Genomic DNA, 17,968 nt, shown 5'->3' with positions numbered 1-17,968 from the left:
CAACACTTCTAACACACCTCATTTGGTCACAAATGACCATTTTTCACTTCACATTAGGTCAAAGACACTATTTACAAGTTTCTCACATTTTTGGTCTCTAAACCCTAGGTCCAAAACCCTAACTTCCATGTTTAGCTCATTTATTGAATTCTACATGCATATTTGGAATTTATACACTCATTCACACTTAGCTAATTCATAATTTGATCAAAATTATTCATCCTCAAACCTAAACCCTAGCTGCCCACATTTCTATTTGGTCCAACATGCTTGATTTTATTCACTTATTTGTTAATTACAAGTGTAACTTAACTACTTACACATAAATTCAAAGAGAGAATGAAGGAAGAATACCAACCTTAAGTGAGCAGAATTTTATCTTCTATTTCTCTCAATTTTCTTCAATTATTCTCCTTCTAATCTTCCTCTTGAGGTTTAATTTGAGGTTTCTACTATTTTTCACAAAAGATTTATGGTGTAATTTGAGGTTTAAAAAGCTTGATAATAAGCTTTCATGGGGGAAATTGGAAGAGAGGGTGAGGAGGAAGAGAACTCACGTAAGGAAGAATAGCAAAATAAAAAAAAATTTCCTTTTTTTTTTTTACTTTGTCTTCTTTAAACAATTTTTGACTTGGTCAATATTGGTGGGAAATAAAAAAAATCAATTATGATGTCATAAAGGTGAGATAAGCATAATGTAATAACTTTTTAAATTTTCTTTTTTTTTTCTATTAGTTCTTTAATTTAATTCTCGATTCCGAAATTTTCTTTTCTCTGATTTTATTTGACAGTTAGGTCAGGAGTCAGCTCTCGGGGTCAATTGACTAAATTGCCCCTCGCCGGTTCATCCCGGTTTGCAATTAATTTCATATTTCTTTCGGCTCCCTGACCTAATTATTTGACTGACTTAACAGTTCTTTTTCGTGATTTTCTCTTTTCCACTGTGTTCATAAGGGTCCTAAGGACCGCGGCGTCACATTTTACAGTTCGAAATTTGAGTTTAAAATGACTTCACAGTCGTTCTCGAGAAGGTCACCTATCGCTGTGACTCTCGGCTCGTTTAACTTCTTCTGTTCTGTTTTTCTTATTTATACTCAACTAATTGAACATTACTAATTATTTGTATTTATAGCTTCTCTAGTTGTCTTAAGTGTGGTTCTAATCCCCTTAATTGTCCGGACCGACACCGGTCACCAGAACAGTGACATCTACCAGGCTATGCAAACGAGGGTCTTACACCTAACACCTTCCCCACCCGTATACGGACCCCGAACCTAGAATTTCTATTTTTGAAGTGGTTTTTTTTTTTAATTTACCTTCACAAATGCTTTTCTTTAATTTTCCTCAAAATTAAAGTGGCGACTCCTCACTTTTCCCACTTCGGTGAGAACTCATCTAGGTAACCGCAAAAACCCTTGCCACAGAACAAAAACTCAAATTCTGAACCTAACCAATTAAAATTGCTAGTCCAAGTTAGGACAGCAAATCTGGCAGAACCAAATTGCCCAGAAATTTTGGGTACAAGTCAATCTGCCCAGTTATACTAAAATGGCCACAACTTGAGATACAAAACTCAAAATGGAGTGATTCAAAAAGGGAATTAAAGAATACACATAAAGGAACAACTTTGATGAAGAAAAGTTTACCAAATTCTCACTGTAGCTTAGACCAATGGAACAGTAAACATAGGACCCAAAAACTAAATTTTTGAATATAGTTTTAGGAGGCTTTGAATTGCAATTGGCAATCAATGCCAACAAACTCAGAACCCAAAATGTGGTATAAATATGCATCAAACATTTGTGTATATATTATGAATTAAAAAGTCAACCTTTGAAGGGAAATGGTCAAGTGAATAGTAACTATCAAAAACTTAAGTTACTAATGGGGTCAATGGTACCCCACTTAAAGGATTTAATGTATACCTAAATTATGAGAATAGGTTGATGGGAATTGTATTCTCATCACAAATAGAACTTAGGAGACATTGTTAATATATTTTGAAATGTGGTTTGGAAATCAACATAAATGAAAATATTGATTCTAGGGACATGTAAAATGATATAATAAATTAGATATGGAATTAGAAAGGAAAAATAAATGATATAATTGATAAATTGTGAATTATATAAATGATATTCATGAATATATGTATTAGATGAAAATGAGTCTAGATATTGTATTTGCACTAGGAAATAATGTTTAGAATGTTACAACAAATATATATAATGGAATATATAATGAAATAATTGTTATAAATTGTGATCATATGAATGACATAATGAATGAATAAATGAATCATATTAATGTATGAATGAGACATTTGTTCTCATTATTGTGAAAAGGACTAATACTTTGAGTACAATGGTATAGAAGGATAATTGATATTAATTGTGATCATATGAATGATCAAATGAATGTATAAATTATAATTGGAATTTGTCATGAAATAATGAAGTCATAAAACACAATATATTAACATTTAATGGTACTATGTGCCCATATATTGCCCAAACAAGTGTGTCAGATTGGATAGATTGACATGCCAATATGGTATTATTTTAGCAGTACAGCGTAAGGCTTTATGCCCATACTCATGGCTTTATGCCCGCACTCATGACTTTATGCTCGTACTCATGGCTATATGCCCGCACTCATGGCTTTTATGCCCGATTATATGTTATCATGGCTTTTTAGCCATGCTGACTGCATACGTGGTTGACGTTCCACATCCCATGGTATGACAGCTCGAGGCACCGCGGTGTCCAGTGTTAACGACCTGTTATCCAGTTTAGTCATCCTATCATAAGTTACCTGGGCAGTGTAAATTATTGAAATTATTTAAGAATATTAGGAATTAAAAAAATTAAAAAGAGTTGAATGAATTGAGAAAAAAGATTAGCAATAGAAACATAACTAAATCGAGTAATACAAATGAAATTTTCAGAATTGTAGGAACCGAAAATATAATGCTCCTAGAATTAATCTATATATCGAATATTATTACCGTATAAACTCAGCACTTTCAAAGAGGGACAAAATAGAATATAAGACAGTTGATATTAGAAATATCATACCAAATTTAGTTGATACCTGAGGATCTAAATTATACTTTAGAATTATACTTCAATCTTTCTTATTTGTATATATTATTTTCTTGTTATATTATTGCACCACTAAGCAGAAATACTTAGTGTGATGGATTTGTTTTTTTCGCGTATTTACTGAAGCTAAAAGCCAATGGACACTTGACTGGTATTTTTGGAGTCTAAATCTACAGAAGTGTCATAAGTGTTTAAGTTGTCACCTCCTCATATATCCATGTAGATAGGGCTTACAAAAGTTATTTTATGTATTTATAATTAGTTATTAATTGTAATGTAAATTATGGTACTGTAATTAATTTGTACATCATGTAAATTATGAATTTATGAAATTAGCTTGTAAATCATGTAAATTATGAAGTTTGAGAATTTTGATACATAAATTGAGTATGAATGGATATGTATGCAAATGAGTTGCAAGAATTCAATGTGTGATGAGATGATTATGAAAATAACTGATGAGATTTTATTGTGAAAGTATTGTTGAAATTTCAAGCAGATGAATAGTGAAATATGCCAAATGGTAATAGAAACAGGGGAAACTCCACCGGTTTCTCCTTAGAAAAATAATTAGTATTAAAATATAACAAGAACAAATTATTAAAAGAATAAAGTAAGATAAGATAGGGTGCTCTGGCATCGAATGTAGCACACCTTCCTCTGCTACACTATAGTCGGGTGTGTCACACCCTACCCCTCTATAAGGCATAACATGATCCCGTAGTATACCTAATGAATTACCAACTCCGTCTACTGATAATCCATTAAATACACTACAAGGGATTTTAAAAACTTTTCTTACTTCTTTTACAGTGGTGAGCACTATTTACAGGTGTGAAAGACTTTGGTGAACTGAAGTGAAACAACTAACTCATTTGATTTATTTGGAATATCTGTAAAAATTTTGGCAAGGTGCCATTTGTATTTTGACAAAGCAGTTCTTGAAAACACTGTAAAAACACTTCAATATATTTTCAAATCTCAACTCCAACATTTTTATCAACACAACACATTTCTCAAGTCAAATCCACAGTGATTTTCAAAGACTAAGATACAAAGATATAACACAATTTTTACAAGCCAAATAACTCATAATTATTTTACAACTTTCTTGTACAACTTAAATTTACAATGCTCAAAACCAAGAATAAAATATACATACAGGTGAATATACATTACTGATTACAAAATGCCACATATGGTATACTCACTATACCCAAAATCTCTCATTGGCGGTACTAGCGACCTAGTCTGGCCACTGTCTATCTCTCTACTGCGACGGCAATAAAAGCTATCATTTGAGACAATGTCTCAGTGGTGCACAACATTAACCAAATACAATTTTAAATCACAATTCATAAATCATACCATTAGTGGATACTTAAAACCATAGTTGATTTCAAGACAATGAATGTCATAAGGAATTTAAACTCCAATTCACAAATTATCAAAATTCATAATAACACAATTTAGTCAAATAGCTTAAGAATACCGTATTGCCAATTCATACACAATTTGATCAAATTCTTGAATAACACGATTTTTTCCAATCAATGACACAATTTGATCAAATAATCTGAATAATATCGTTTTGCAAATCAATAACACAATTCGATCAAATAATTGAATAATATCGTTTTGCAAATCAATAACACCATTCGATCAAATAACTGGAGAATACAGTGTTGCCAATCAATATCACAATTTAAGTCATGACACAATTTTTCCATATATGCCGTGTTGTACACCACGACAAGACATGCTCACCCCAATAATCGAAATCAATGAGGGAGGAAGCTAGCTATATAATGAGAACTCATCCATACTCACCTCAGACTGGGAAGTCAAAGAGGGAGGAACATAATCATACTCACCCCAGACTGGTAAGTCAAAGAGGGAGGAATAACCACACTCACCCCATTAATGGAGGAGGAACATAGTATCAGTGTCATGCCAATTGTGAGTCAAAACAATTCCAAACATTTTATTCAAATGATCCGTAAGAATCCAATAAATTTCCAAAGTTATAATTTCATTCCCAAAATGGCAACACAATTCGTAATTCACTTCAATTTCCACAAAAACCATTTACAGTGCTTTTCAATTAATAAGTATCCATCAATATCATTCAAACAATTTTTCACAGTTTCAAACCATTCACAATGTTTTTCAATCAATAAGTGTCCATCAAACACATTTCCACAATTTAAAACAATAATATACAAATAGTCAATATTTATTTCAATTGAAAATAATTCAAAAGAAACAGTTGTTGTGCACAAACACAATTTAAAACAATAATGTACAATAGTCATAATTCATTTCAATTGAAAATTTCAAAAGAAATAGCCGTTGTGCACAAACCTCTAATATTTGTCTCCTGGTCTTGACTCAGTATTTCTTTCCCTTTTGCTGAGTCCTTGTTAACTGAGAAACACAATTTGAAGTGTTTCAGTACCAAATTAAACTGTCTCTATCGATGGGGTTTGGTAAATAATACACTGAACTCAATTATTCGCTTAATCACCTAATATACCGACCCTCGATGCGTTTTAGGTTTGGTATGTTTTACCAAAGTCATTTCCTCGCTTAACTTGGTTACATTTCTTTGCTATGATTTTTCCTTTGTTTTTCTTGTGTTTTCTTTTCTTGTATTTCATTATTTTATGTCTCCTCACTCATATTAAGGTGTGGTTCTAGGCATCCTAGCTGTCCGGACAACACTGGTCACTGGAGCAGTAGAACGCACTACCGAACTTAGGGGTGTTACAGGGTGAGGGGTGTTACATTTATTGGTATCAGAGCACGATTTAGGCATTCCAAGGCATCAATAGATAGAATAAGATCATGTGCATAACATGCATTACATTCATATGAGTCGAGGTAACACTAATGCAGATCTGTTTTCTTTGGTTATTTTAGGTTAAGGTATGGACCCAGAATCGCAGAGGGCAGTAGAGAAGGAAGTAGTAAGCCGTATCCCAACTGGGAGTGATGTTGGAAATCAGGGAGATCCTGCTCCACCAGTGCAAGAGGTGCCTTTACAACCCCAATAAGCCTTGTTTGAGTAAATGACTGAATTCTTTCGACAAATGACTAGGGCTATTCCACCACTGCCTCAGCAAAAATCATTTTTGAGAAAAATTAGGAAGTATGGAGCTATAGATTTCCATGGTAGAAAGGAGGACGATTCTTTAGCTGTGGAGTATTAGTTAGAAAGGACTAAAAGGGTCCTGCAACAGCTCCATTGCACACCAGAACAGAGTGTAAAGTGTGCAGTTTCACTGCTACAAGAAGCTACATATCGGTGGTGGGATGTCGTAACCAAGGCAGTGCCACCAGCTGAGGTGTGTTGGGAATTCTTTCTGATAGAGTTCAGAAAGAAATATATTACCTGTGTTCATGAAGAGGAATAGAAAAGGAGTGTTGATCAGCAAAAGAGAAAATTTGGATAGTCTAGTAATAAGAGGCCAAGATAACAGTTAAGTCAGACATCTGATCAAAGTAAGAGACCTAGACCCAGGCCTATACCCAAAAGAGGTCAATCAGAGACACTAGTAGTGAGTGCACCCGGACTAGCAAGAAAATGTGGCCATTGTAACAAGTGGCATAAAGGTGAATTTAGGGGATTTACTGGAGCCTGTTATAGATGTGAGGCCATGGACCATCGTCTGAAAGATTTTCCTAAGAAGAATTTACCACAGACCCAGATAGAGGTCGTGGAAGGACCAAGTACAACAGTAACACCACTTGCAAATGTCACCCAATCCGGAGAGGAGCAAGATGCCCCAAATGTGAATTTTAGGTAAAGTATCCTTCCTTTATGATATGCCTAAATGTATAATGATAGATTCGAAAAGACTAAATAATACCATATATATATATATATATATATATATATATATATATATATATAAGGACTAGACAGAGGGAACAATAGAAAGGTAAAGGAATTATCTCAGATACCTACACTCGGTAAATTTCGAGGATGAAATTTTCGTTAGAGGGGAAGAATTGTAACACCCTCACTTTAGCTAGTCCGTGCATTTGACTATTCCGGTAATTAATGTCGGTCCGGACAGTCAAAATGTCTAGAACTAGGTAAATTTCGAGGATGAAATTTTCGTTAGAGGGGAAGAATTGTAACACCCTCACTTTAGCTAGTCCGTGCATTTGACTATTCCGGTAATTAATGTCGGTCCGGACAGTCAAAATGTCTAGAACTATATGTAAACTAGAGTGAGGAGTCATAAATATTTCAAATAAGTGTAAGAAAAATTAAGAAAATATTTTAGAAATGGAATACAACGAAGTTAAATGAGCCGGTGCCCTAGCGATGGTGACCCTAATAGAAAGTAGCGGTGAAGACAGCTAGTAACCCTAAACCCGAGGGGAATCCCGTAAAATAATTTTTGGGACTCTAGAGAAGAGTCATTGAGGTTTCGATAGCATTAGTAGAAAAATTTTTAGATTAGTACAGACAATTTTAGCTTAATAAGCCAAACGGAGGGCATTTTGGTCATTTCGTCTTCAGAGATGATTTTTGGCCAACTTGTCCAATTAAGTAAATAATTATTATGATATAAAATATGAATAAATATTGCTAAAAATTTAATTGAAAATGAATAAAAAAAAAAGAAAAGAAAAATAAAGAAAATTAGAATTTAGACATCACATGATGTCATTTAAAAAGCTCCACCCAATCACCATTTGATAAGCAAATTGAAAGGGAAAGAAAAGACATAAAAATGAGATAAAAATGAAACAATTCCAGCAGCCATCTCTTTCATTCAGCCAAACCAAGAGAAGAAAGAAAGAAAGAGAGAGAGAGAGAGAGACCTCCATTAAAGCTTTGAGTGAGCTTGATTTCCACCCACCAAACCACCTCAAATCCCCTTCCTAGCTTCACAAAATTTGTCCCTACCACTACAGCAAGACTTGGACAGCAAAAAGGAAGAGAAAAAGTGGAGTTCTCAAGCCTTGGGAATTGGCTAAGTCAAGGTCAGTGCTACTTATTCCATAAATCCATGAGTTTATCTTGTGTAGATTATGAATTGAGTGTTAGTTTTGGAAGAAAGAAAACAAATTATGTAGGTATGAAAAACCCTCAATTTTGGCAGCCTAGGGCACTTTAGAGTTTCAATGATTGAAGTGAATTATAATTGTGAATTGATGCAATTGAACATGAAATTGATGATTAAAACATTTGATAGCATGATGTTTGAGTAAATTGGAATTTTGGAGTTAGGGTTTGGAGGAAACTTAGGGTTTTGCTTATGTGTTGGTGAATGGAAGTACTAATGGTCAATTAGTGACCATTTGGCTATGTTTGATAAGGAATTGAAGTGAATTGTGGCTTTGGATTTGAGGTTGGGTATGCTGCCTTAGAGGACCTACAGGGCTGGATGTGAGTCTAGCAAGTTTGGGCAGCTGTAACTTGAGAGGTGTAGGTTCAATTTGTGCAAGTCCAATTGAAAATGAAACTAGACACATAATGGCACAACTTTGATGAAGAAACCATGCCCAGAAAACAAACTTAGAATACCCTAAAAATTGACCAAATCCGGGTAACCAATTCTGGACCTGGTAAAAGTGATTCATTTGGACATAACTCAGTGTAGAAAGGTCCAAATGACCTGAATTTTATATCAATAGAAAGCTTACACAATTTAGAAAAACTTTCATGAAGAACACAAACTCAAATTCTGAACTTAACCAATTCAAATTTCTAGTCCAAGTGACGACACTAAATCTGGCAGAACCAAATTGCCCAGAAATTCTGAGTACAGGTCAATCCAGCTAGTTATGGTAAAATGGCCATAACTTGAGCTACAAAACTCAAAATGGAGTGATTTGAAAAAGGAATTAAAGAAGACACATAAAGGAACAACTTTGGTAAAGAAATGTTTGCCAAATTCTCACTATAGCTTAGACCAATGGAACAGTAAACCTAAGACCCAAAAATTGAATTTTTGAAAATACTTTTAGGAGGCTTTGAATTGCAATTGGCAATCAATGCCAAAAAACTTAGAATCCAAAATGTGGTATAAGTATGTATCAAACATTTGTGTACATATTATGAATTAAAAAGTCAACCTTTGAAGGAAAATGGTCAAGTGAATAGTAACTACCATAAACTTAAGTTGCTAATGGAGTCAATGGTACCCCACTTAATGGACTTAATGTATACCTAAATTATGAGAATAGGTAGATGAGAATTGTATTCTCATCACAAATAGAACTTAAGAGACATTGTTAATATATTTTGAAATATGGTTTGGAAATCAACATAAATGAAAATGTTGAACCCAGGGACATGTAAAAGGATGTAATAAATTACATAAGGAAGTAGAAAGGAAAAATATATGATATAATTGATAAATTGTGAATTATATAAATGATATTCATGAATATATGCATTAGATGAAAATGAGTCTAGATATTGTATTTCCACTAGGAAATAAAGTTTAGAATGTTACAACAAATATATATAATGGAATATATAATGAAATAATTGTTATAAATTGTGATCATATGAATGACATAATAAATAAATAAATAAATGAATCATATTAATGTATGAATGAGACATTAGTTCTCATTGTTATGAAAAGGACTAATACTTTGAGTACAATGGTATAGAAGGATAATTGATGTGAATTGCGATCATATGAATGATCAAATTAATGTATAAATTGTAATTGGAATTTGTCATGAAATAATGAAGTCATAAAACACAATGTATTAACATTTAATGGTACTATATGCCCATGTATTGCCTGGACATATATGTCAGATTGAATAGATTGGCCAATAGGGTGTTATTTTAGCAGTACTGCGTAAGGTTTTATGCCTATATACATAGCTTTATGCCCGCACTCATGGCTTTATGCCTGTACTCATGGCTATATGCCCGCACTCATGGCGTTTATGCCCGATTATATGTTATCATGGCTTTTTAGCCATACTGACTGCATATGTGGTTGACGTTCCGCATCCCATGGTATGACAACCCGAGGCACTGCGGTGTCCAGTGCCAACGACCATTTATCCAGTTTCGTCAGCCTGTCATAGGTTACTTGGGCAGTGTAAATTATTGAAATTATTTAAGAATATTAGTAATTAAAAACATTAGAAAGTGTTGAATTGAATGAGAAAAAAGATTAACAATAGAAACATAACTGAATCAAGTAGTACAAATGAAATTTTCAGAATTGTAAGAACTGAAAATACAATACTCCTAGAATTAATCTGTATATCGAATATTATTACCGTATAAACTCAGCACTTTCAAAGAGGGACAAAATAAAATATAAGATAGTTGATATTAGAAATATCATACCAAATTTAGTTGATACTCGAGGATCTAAATTATACTTTAGAATTATACTTCAATCTTTTTTATTTGTATATATTATTTTCTTGTTATATTATTGCACCACTAAGTACAAATGCTTAGTGCGATGGATTTATTTCCTTTGCGTAGGTACTGAAGGTAAAACCCAGTAGACATTTGACTGGGATTTTTGGAGTCCAGATCTGCAGAAGTATCAGAAGTGTTCAAGTTGTCGCCTCTTCAGCTTGCATGTAGATAGGGCTTACAAAAGTTATTTTATGTATTTATAATTAGTTATTAATTGTAATGTAAATTATGATACTGTAATTAATTTGTACATCATGTAAATTGTGAATTTATGAAATTAGCTTGTAAATCATGTAGATTATGAAGTTTGAGAATTTTAATACATAAATTAAGTATGAATGGATATGTATGCAAATGAGTTGCAAGAATTGAATGTGTGATGAGATGATTATAAAAATAACTGATGAGATTTTATTGTGAAAGTATTGTTGAAATTTCAAGCAGGCGAATAGTAAAATATGCCAAATGGTAATAGAAATAGGGAAAACTCCGCCGGTTTCTCCTTAGAAAAATAATTAATATTAAAATATAATGAGAACAAATTATTAAAAGAATAAAGTAAGATAAGATAGGGCGTTCCGGCACCGAATGTAGCACACCTTGCTCAGCTACACTGTAGTCGGGTGAGGGGTGTCACAACTAAGCATCAAATCAAAGAACTAAATAATTAACTTTATAAATATGCCATTGTATGCCTAGTATGATTGGTTTGGATAGGTTAGCATGCCAATATGGTTCCGATAGTAGTACTGCATATGGCTTCGTGCCATTTTGTGATTTATGGCATATAGTGTCATTTTCTGATATTATGGCTTTTAGCCATTTTGATACTCTTGATATAGTTTGTGATGCCCCTTACCCATATGCAGTATAGCCGAGCAAGGTGTGCCACATTCGATGCTGAAGCACGCTATCTTGTCTTGTCATGTTCATTGTTAATTTTAAATACCATTTAAACAGGTAATCCATGTGTGGGAATTTTTTTTTTTTTTGTTCTGTGGAGACCTGAACAGAGCCTCCTCTGTTTTGTCAGCATCTGACAGGTTTTACTATTTACCTGTTAACATAATCATATTCCATTCATTCTCTTGTACATCATGTCATTCATAAATTCTCATGTAATTCCAAGAAAAAGATATATTTCATTCATCTGGAAATCCATATACAAAAGTTTACAAATTTATTTACAACACAAAATATGATTACATGATGTTATGTACAATAAACCAAAATACTAAGTCTATACATGGGCCCTACCAATAAAATACAGACTGCTGAGGTGACTCTGGACTATGGCAGATCTGGTTAAATTTATGTCAGAGCCCTACTATGACTGTGACTGGTCTCCAATACCTACGCGATGGAAAACTAGTGCACTAAGCGAATTGCTTAGTAGTGCATAATTTAAAATAAAAATAATTAAATAACCAAGAATAACTAAGCTATGTATATTTGCATGTATTTTGGGTCCTTCATATATTTAATAAACTTTGGGAATAATTAAATCTATCGGGATCTTCTATATTTATTCCTTTTATAGTCTGTCTAATTAAATTCATATTAGTGCTCAAGTAACCTATAATAGATTATAAAGCCTAGATACCCGGGAGTATACTAGTCAGACATCTGTATGTCTATGAAGCATACATTGATCATGCCAGGCACAAGGCCAGTGGGCAGGCATAAAGCCAGAAATGATAATAGGTACTATGGCCAAGGGGCAACATAAAGCCAGTATAACAACCATCTTAGACATTTTTTATTTGTCAATGATCATTCATGTGAGCAGTACTACAATCTGTAGTCCCTAATTGGTATCCAAGCTATATACATAAGTCTAGATATACTTTGAGCAATTCAAACATTATTACTTAATTTTGGGACATATTATTTCATGTCATGTATCATTATATAGTGGAAAAGTAGGTCCCACTTGCACTTTCATGTAGTTTATGCATTAGGAAATTTATTAATGTTAAATCTCTACCGTAAAATAAATTATTTCATGAACCATTTCTTTAGGTTCAGTTTTAGTGTCTTAATACTATCAATTTGATCAATTTGTGGCCACTGTTTGGCCACACTTCCTTCATGAAAGTTGTTTCTCCATGTCTTGTCTTTGTTTTTCCTTTTAAATCATGTTATTTAGAGTTTTAGAACTCAAGTTATAGTCAAATAACTATAACTGGTTCATTTCCAAATTCTGGTTCTATAACTAGGCAGCATTTGGACTTAGACTTTACCTAATTAATTGAACATGTTGCAGCCACTTTTAGGCCCTATGTCTTAAGGTCACTTAGAATTTTGAATTACAATTTTTCAAGTATTGTATAATTAATTATAGCTAAATCACTGGCCTGGACTCATGTACCCTGTGCCAACCGGATTCCAGTTCAGGTCAGTGGGTTTGACTCAACTTTTAGGGTTCTTATGTTCATAATTTGAGGATAGTGTCTGAAACAAAGTTGGATCCCTATTTCTTAGGTTTTCAGAATAGTATGGCTCATCCCGATTGGAGTTTCCTAGTGGGAGATATGACTAAAATACTGGTCTAGGGTCAAGTGGTCACTTAGGCAATTTTCAGAATTTATATACTAAGTTGACCTAGCTAATTGACCTAGTTCCCTTAATTTCTTGGTTTGGGTGAAAACCAATGTTGTAAATCTATGTCTTATAGAAAGTTTTCCACTGGTTTCATTGTATTTGGATGTTTTTAGGCCAAGTTATGGCCATTTTTCCAAAACTGGTCGAGTAGACCTATGTCCAGTATATTCTAGGCAGCCAGCAATTTGGTTTGGTTAGTTGCATTTCTGGGCTCTGTGTTTTCCACAAAAGTTGTATTCCTATGTCTAAGCTTTCCAATGATATAAAATTTAGATTATTTGGACCTTTCTAGAGGGAGTTATGACCAAATGAATGTGTACTATTCATTTGGTCATTTTTCTGGGTTTAGTGTATGGTTGGCCGGATTAGAACAGTAATTAGGTGAATTTGTGGATAGAATTTGGGCATGGTTTCTTCATGGAAAATGGAGTATTTTGGCCCTAATTTCATCTCCAGTTGACTTCATACCAATTGGAGTAACACAATTCAAGTTATGGCTCAAAACACACACTAGACTCAATGAGTCCCACAACCTGCATAGAAAATACACTCCCAATTCATTTTCTCCAATCTCCCAAACTACAAATTGGCATTTATGGCACTTCTAAATATCATCAACTCATGTCAACAAAGTCAAATTCTAGCAATTACACAAAATCCCTAATAGTTAGGTTAAAACCCTAACTCAAAGTGTCAAAGTCAAGCATACACATGCAATTTAACTTCTAATACATTTAACTTCATCACTCAACATCATTAACTCAATTTATATCAATTAAAGACATCAAGGTCCCCTTCTCATTAAGGCTACCAAAATTCATTTCTTCATAAACTTATTAATTCCTTTTATTTCCTTACAAATTCTACTCATCTCAACACTAATTCCATGTTTAATAAAATAAGGGAGAAGAATTAAGCACTAACCTCTTGTGACCAATCTTTGACCTTACCAAAACTTCAATTTCCTTCACTTTCTTGGTAGCCAATCACTTCTCCAAGGTGTGGGATTAATTTTTAGTGAAGAGATATAGGGATTTTATGGTGAGAAAGGGTGGGAATTCAAGCTTGAAAGCTTGAGAATGGAGGAAGAGGTGCTCCCATAATGGTTCGGTTATGAGGAGGAAGAAGAAGAAAATTTTCATTTAATGAATTTTTTTTGTCTTCAAATGACAATATTTATCCATACTATTAATTTAATTATTAATTATAATAATTAAAATTTTAACTTTTCTAAAATTCCCTCTATGTCCTATAATTTAATTTCGTAATCACTTCATGTTTTAAATAAATTTTCAAAATTTTATTGTCACTCATTTTAATGGATATTTAGGTCAAAAAGTCAACTCTAGGTGTCAAATGACTAAAATGCCCTTCGTTGTGCTTATCGGGTTATATTTTTCTGTATCGATTGACTTAATTTTCTTGAATTTTCTTTGACATTTTTAATGTCATTTAATCCTTGTAAAACCTTCAATTTAATGCAAAATATTTATTTCATAGGGTTCCTCATGGGTCTGAGGTCAGCAACTGTCTTCACAGTTGCTTCCCGATACGGTCACCCATCGCCAGAACCTCGGCTCATTTAACCCAATTGCATTTCATTTCCTTTATTTTCTCTTAATTTTTCTCATATTTTCTTAACATTTATTCCATTAATTTATGCCTCCTCACTATAGTTTAAGTGTAGTTCCAGATATTTTGGCTATCCGAACAGCCATTAGTCATCAGAATAGTAGAATGTACAAACTACCTACATTGAGGGCGTTACATACTTAGCCACAAGCCAGATGATTATTATGGCTTGTTAGCCGTTTTATTGCATACCTGGCAGACACTTTGTGACCGATAGTGTGACGGCCAGAGGTACTTGGTACCCATTGCCAGTTTACCTGTTTATTCAGTCCAGTCAACTGGTATAGATTACTTGGGCAACTAAAATAAGTTTTAATAATTTATTATCAAATAATGAACATAAAAAGCACTAAATTAATAATATTATTAATAATTATCAAAAATTTTAGTCAGCATGAAATAACAACATAAATTTTGCATATTTATTTATTTAATTTATTTTTATTTTATATTGGCACTACTAAGCTGTATTGTTTAGCGTGTCGCTTTTTGCCATGTGTAGATACTGGAGATACAGAGTGAGAGCCCAGTAGACCCTAGAATAGGGATCAGAGTCTAGATCTGCATTGTGTCCAGTGTCACTCCACTACAGTGCATTTTGGGTAGGACCACTAAGCTTCATCATGTATTTCACATTTGTATTTTGTGTTAGATATTTATTTTGTTATGTAAACTAAGGACTTATGTAATTATTTATAATTATGTAAATTAATGAAATTCAGTATTTCATTTATGAATGAGTACCAATTTTATTTGTTATGCATGAATGAAAAGTGTGAATTTGGAATAAATGATCTGAAATGTTGAGATTATGAAAAATTCATGCCTTTGAGATTATAGTATTGAGTTTTTATCAGGTGAGAAAGCGTCAAAAGTTATTAATAAATTAGGAAAAACTCCATCAGTTTCTTTGACAAAATAATTAGATCCCAATTTAATAAACTAAAATGTGATAATTAGGAACGTAAGAAGATAAGTTAAAATGCTCCGTCACCGGGTATGACATGCCTCGCCCGGCTACACTGTAGACGGGTAAAGAGTGTCATATTTAGTAGTATCATATCACGGTTTAGGCGTTTCTGGGTTGAGGTAACACTAATGCAGATCTGTTTGTTTTTCATTATTTTGATTAGGATATGGATCCGACCTCACAGAGAGTAGTAGAGGAAGAGGTGGAGAGTCATGCTCCACCCAAGGCTGAATCTGGAGGCAGGGGAGAACCTGCTCTGTAACACCCTCCCGTAGCAACTCCGTACATTCTACTGTTCCGGTGACCAGTATCTGTCCGAACAGCTAGAACGTTCAGAAAAAAATATTTAAACTAAAGTGAGGAACCATAATTAACTCAAATATTAATAAGAAAAATTTAGGAAAAATTTTAGAAATAAAATACAATCAAGTTAAATGAGCCGGTGCCCTAGCGATGGGTAACCTAGTGGAAAATTGTGGTTTTCACAACTAGGAGCCCTAGACCCAGGGGAAAATTCATAAAATAATTTTTGGGACTCCAGAGAAGGGTCATTGAGGTTCCTATGGCATTAGAATGCCAAGAAAATGCTTAGAAAAATTTTTCAATCGGTACAGACAATTTTGGCTCAATAAGCCAAATGGAGGGCATTTTGGTCATTTTGTCTTCAGAGATAATTTTTGGCCAACTTGTCCAGTTAAGTAAATAATTATTATGACACAAAATATGAATAAATATTCCTACAAATTAAATTGAAATTGAGTAGAAAAGAAAAAAAAAAAGAAAATAAATTAAATAAGAAATTATGACATCACATGATGTCATTAGTGTGCCTCGACCCAATCACATGGTGACACATTGCTATAACTCACTTAAAATAAGTTAAATGGGTAGAAATGAAAGAAAAAAAATTTAGTTTTCTTTTTACTTTCTTCTTCCATCCGAGCCCTCCTAACCCTTACCACCATTAAAGCTTATCTAAGCTTTATAACCCACCCAAATCTCACTTGAAACCCTAAGTCCACTTCAACAAAACTTGTCTCTACATCTTCAGCAAGTGTTTGGCTGCCAAGAAAGCCAAAGAAAGTGAAGGAATTTTGAGTGGAAAAATTCTGCTCAAAAGGTTAGTGACCAATCTCTCTTCCTTTCTTTTAATATATGTTTAAGGACTTGATTGAGCTTAAAAATTTGCAAGGAATTGGAAAGAAAACTATAAGTATGCACTCTTTAAAATTTTGGTAGCCTTAGAGTATGTTAGGATTTCATTGATTAGATTAATTTATAATTGTCCATGGCTGCCATTGAATATGAATTAGATGTCTTAATTCATTACTTGCATGTATATGAAGAATTGAAGTTGATGGAGTTAGGGTTTGGGAAAAACGTAGGGTTTTGCTCATTTTTTGGTGAAAGTAAGTTTTAATGGTCAATTAGTGACCATTTGGTTATGTGTAAGTAAGAAACGAAGTGGTTTGTGTAGTGGGAATTGAGGTTAGTATGGCTACCCTTGGTGACCTGAAGGACTGGGCATGAGTCTAGCAGTTTTGGGCAGCAATAACTGGAGTTGTAGAGGTTCAATTGGTTCAAGGCCAATTGGACATGAAACTAGACACATAATGGCACAACTTTGGTATAGAAACATTGCCCAGAAAACTAAACCAAGTTGACCTAAAAATTGCCCTAATCCGGGTGATCTGTATTCTGCCTGGGTAAAATGACCAAATAAACAGTATTTATTCATTTGGTCATAACTTAGTGTAGAAAGGTCCAATTGACCTGAAATTTTACCAAAAGATAGCTGAGACATAGTCCTACAACTTTCATGAGGAACAAATATCCAAATTCTGATCATAACCTAGTCAAATTGCCAACCAAACTTAGGATACCAAATCTGGCAGAACCAGTTTTACCCAGAATTTTGGATTTTGTCCAATCCAGCCAGTTATGGTGTTTAGGCCATAACTTGAGCTAAAAAACTCCAAATGGAGTGATTCAAAAAAAGAAATATAACTAAACAAAAAAAGGAACAACTTTCATGTTGATCACTTTGCCAAATTCCCACTGCAAAAATAACTAATGGAATAGTAAACACAAAGCTTGAAATCTAAAAATTTTGAACAATTAACATTAAGCTTAGAAATGGTATTGGCAACCAATACCAACAATTTTAGAATGTAAAATGTGGTATGTTGGGAGTATTGTCACACCCTACCCCTCTGTAAGGCATAACATGATCCC

The sequence above is a fragment of the Hevea brasiliensis genome, chromosome 11 (genome assembly GCF_030052815.1).
Source record: "Hevea brasiliensis isolate MT/VB/25A 57/8 chromosome 11, ASM3005281v1, whole genome shotgun sequence".
NCBI classification, from domain to species: Eukaryota; Viridiplantae; Streptophyta; class Magnoliopsida; order Malpighiales; family Euphorbiaceae; genus Hevea; species Hevea brasiliensis.
The sequence above is the reverse complement of the archived record's forward strand: the minus strand, read 5'-3'. Positions refer to the sequence as shown.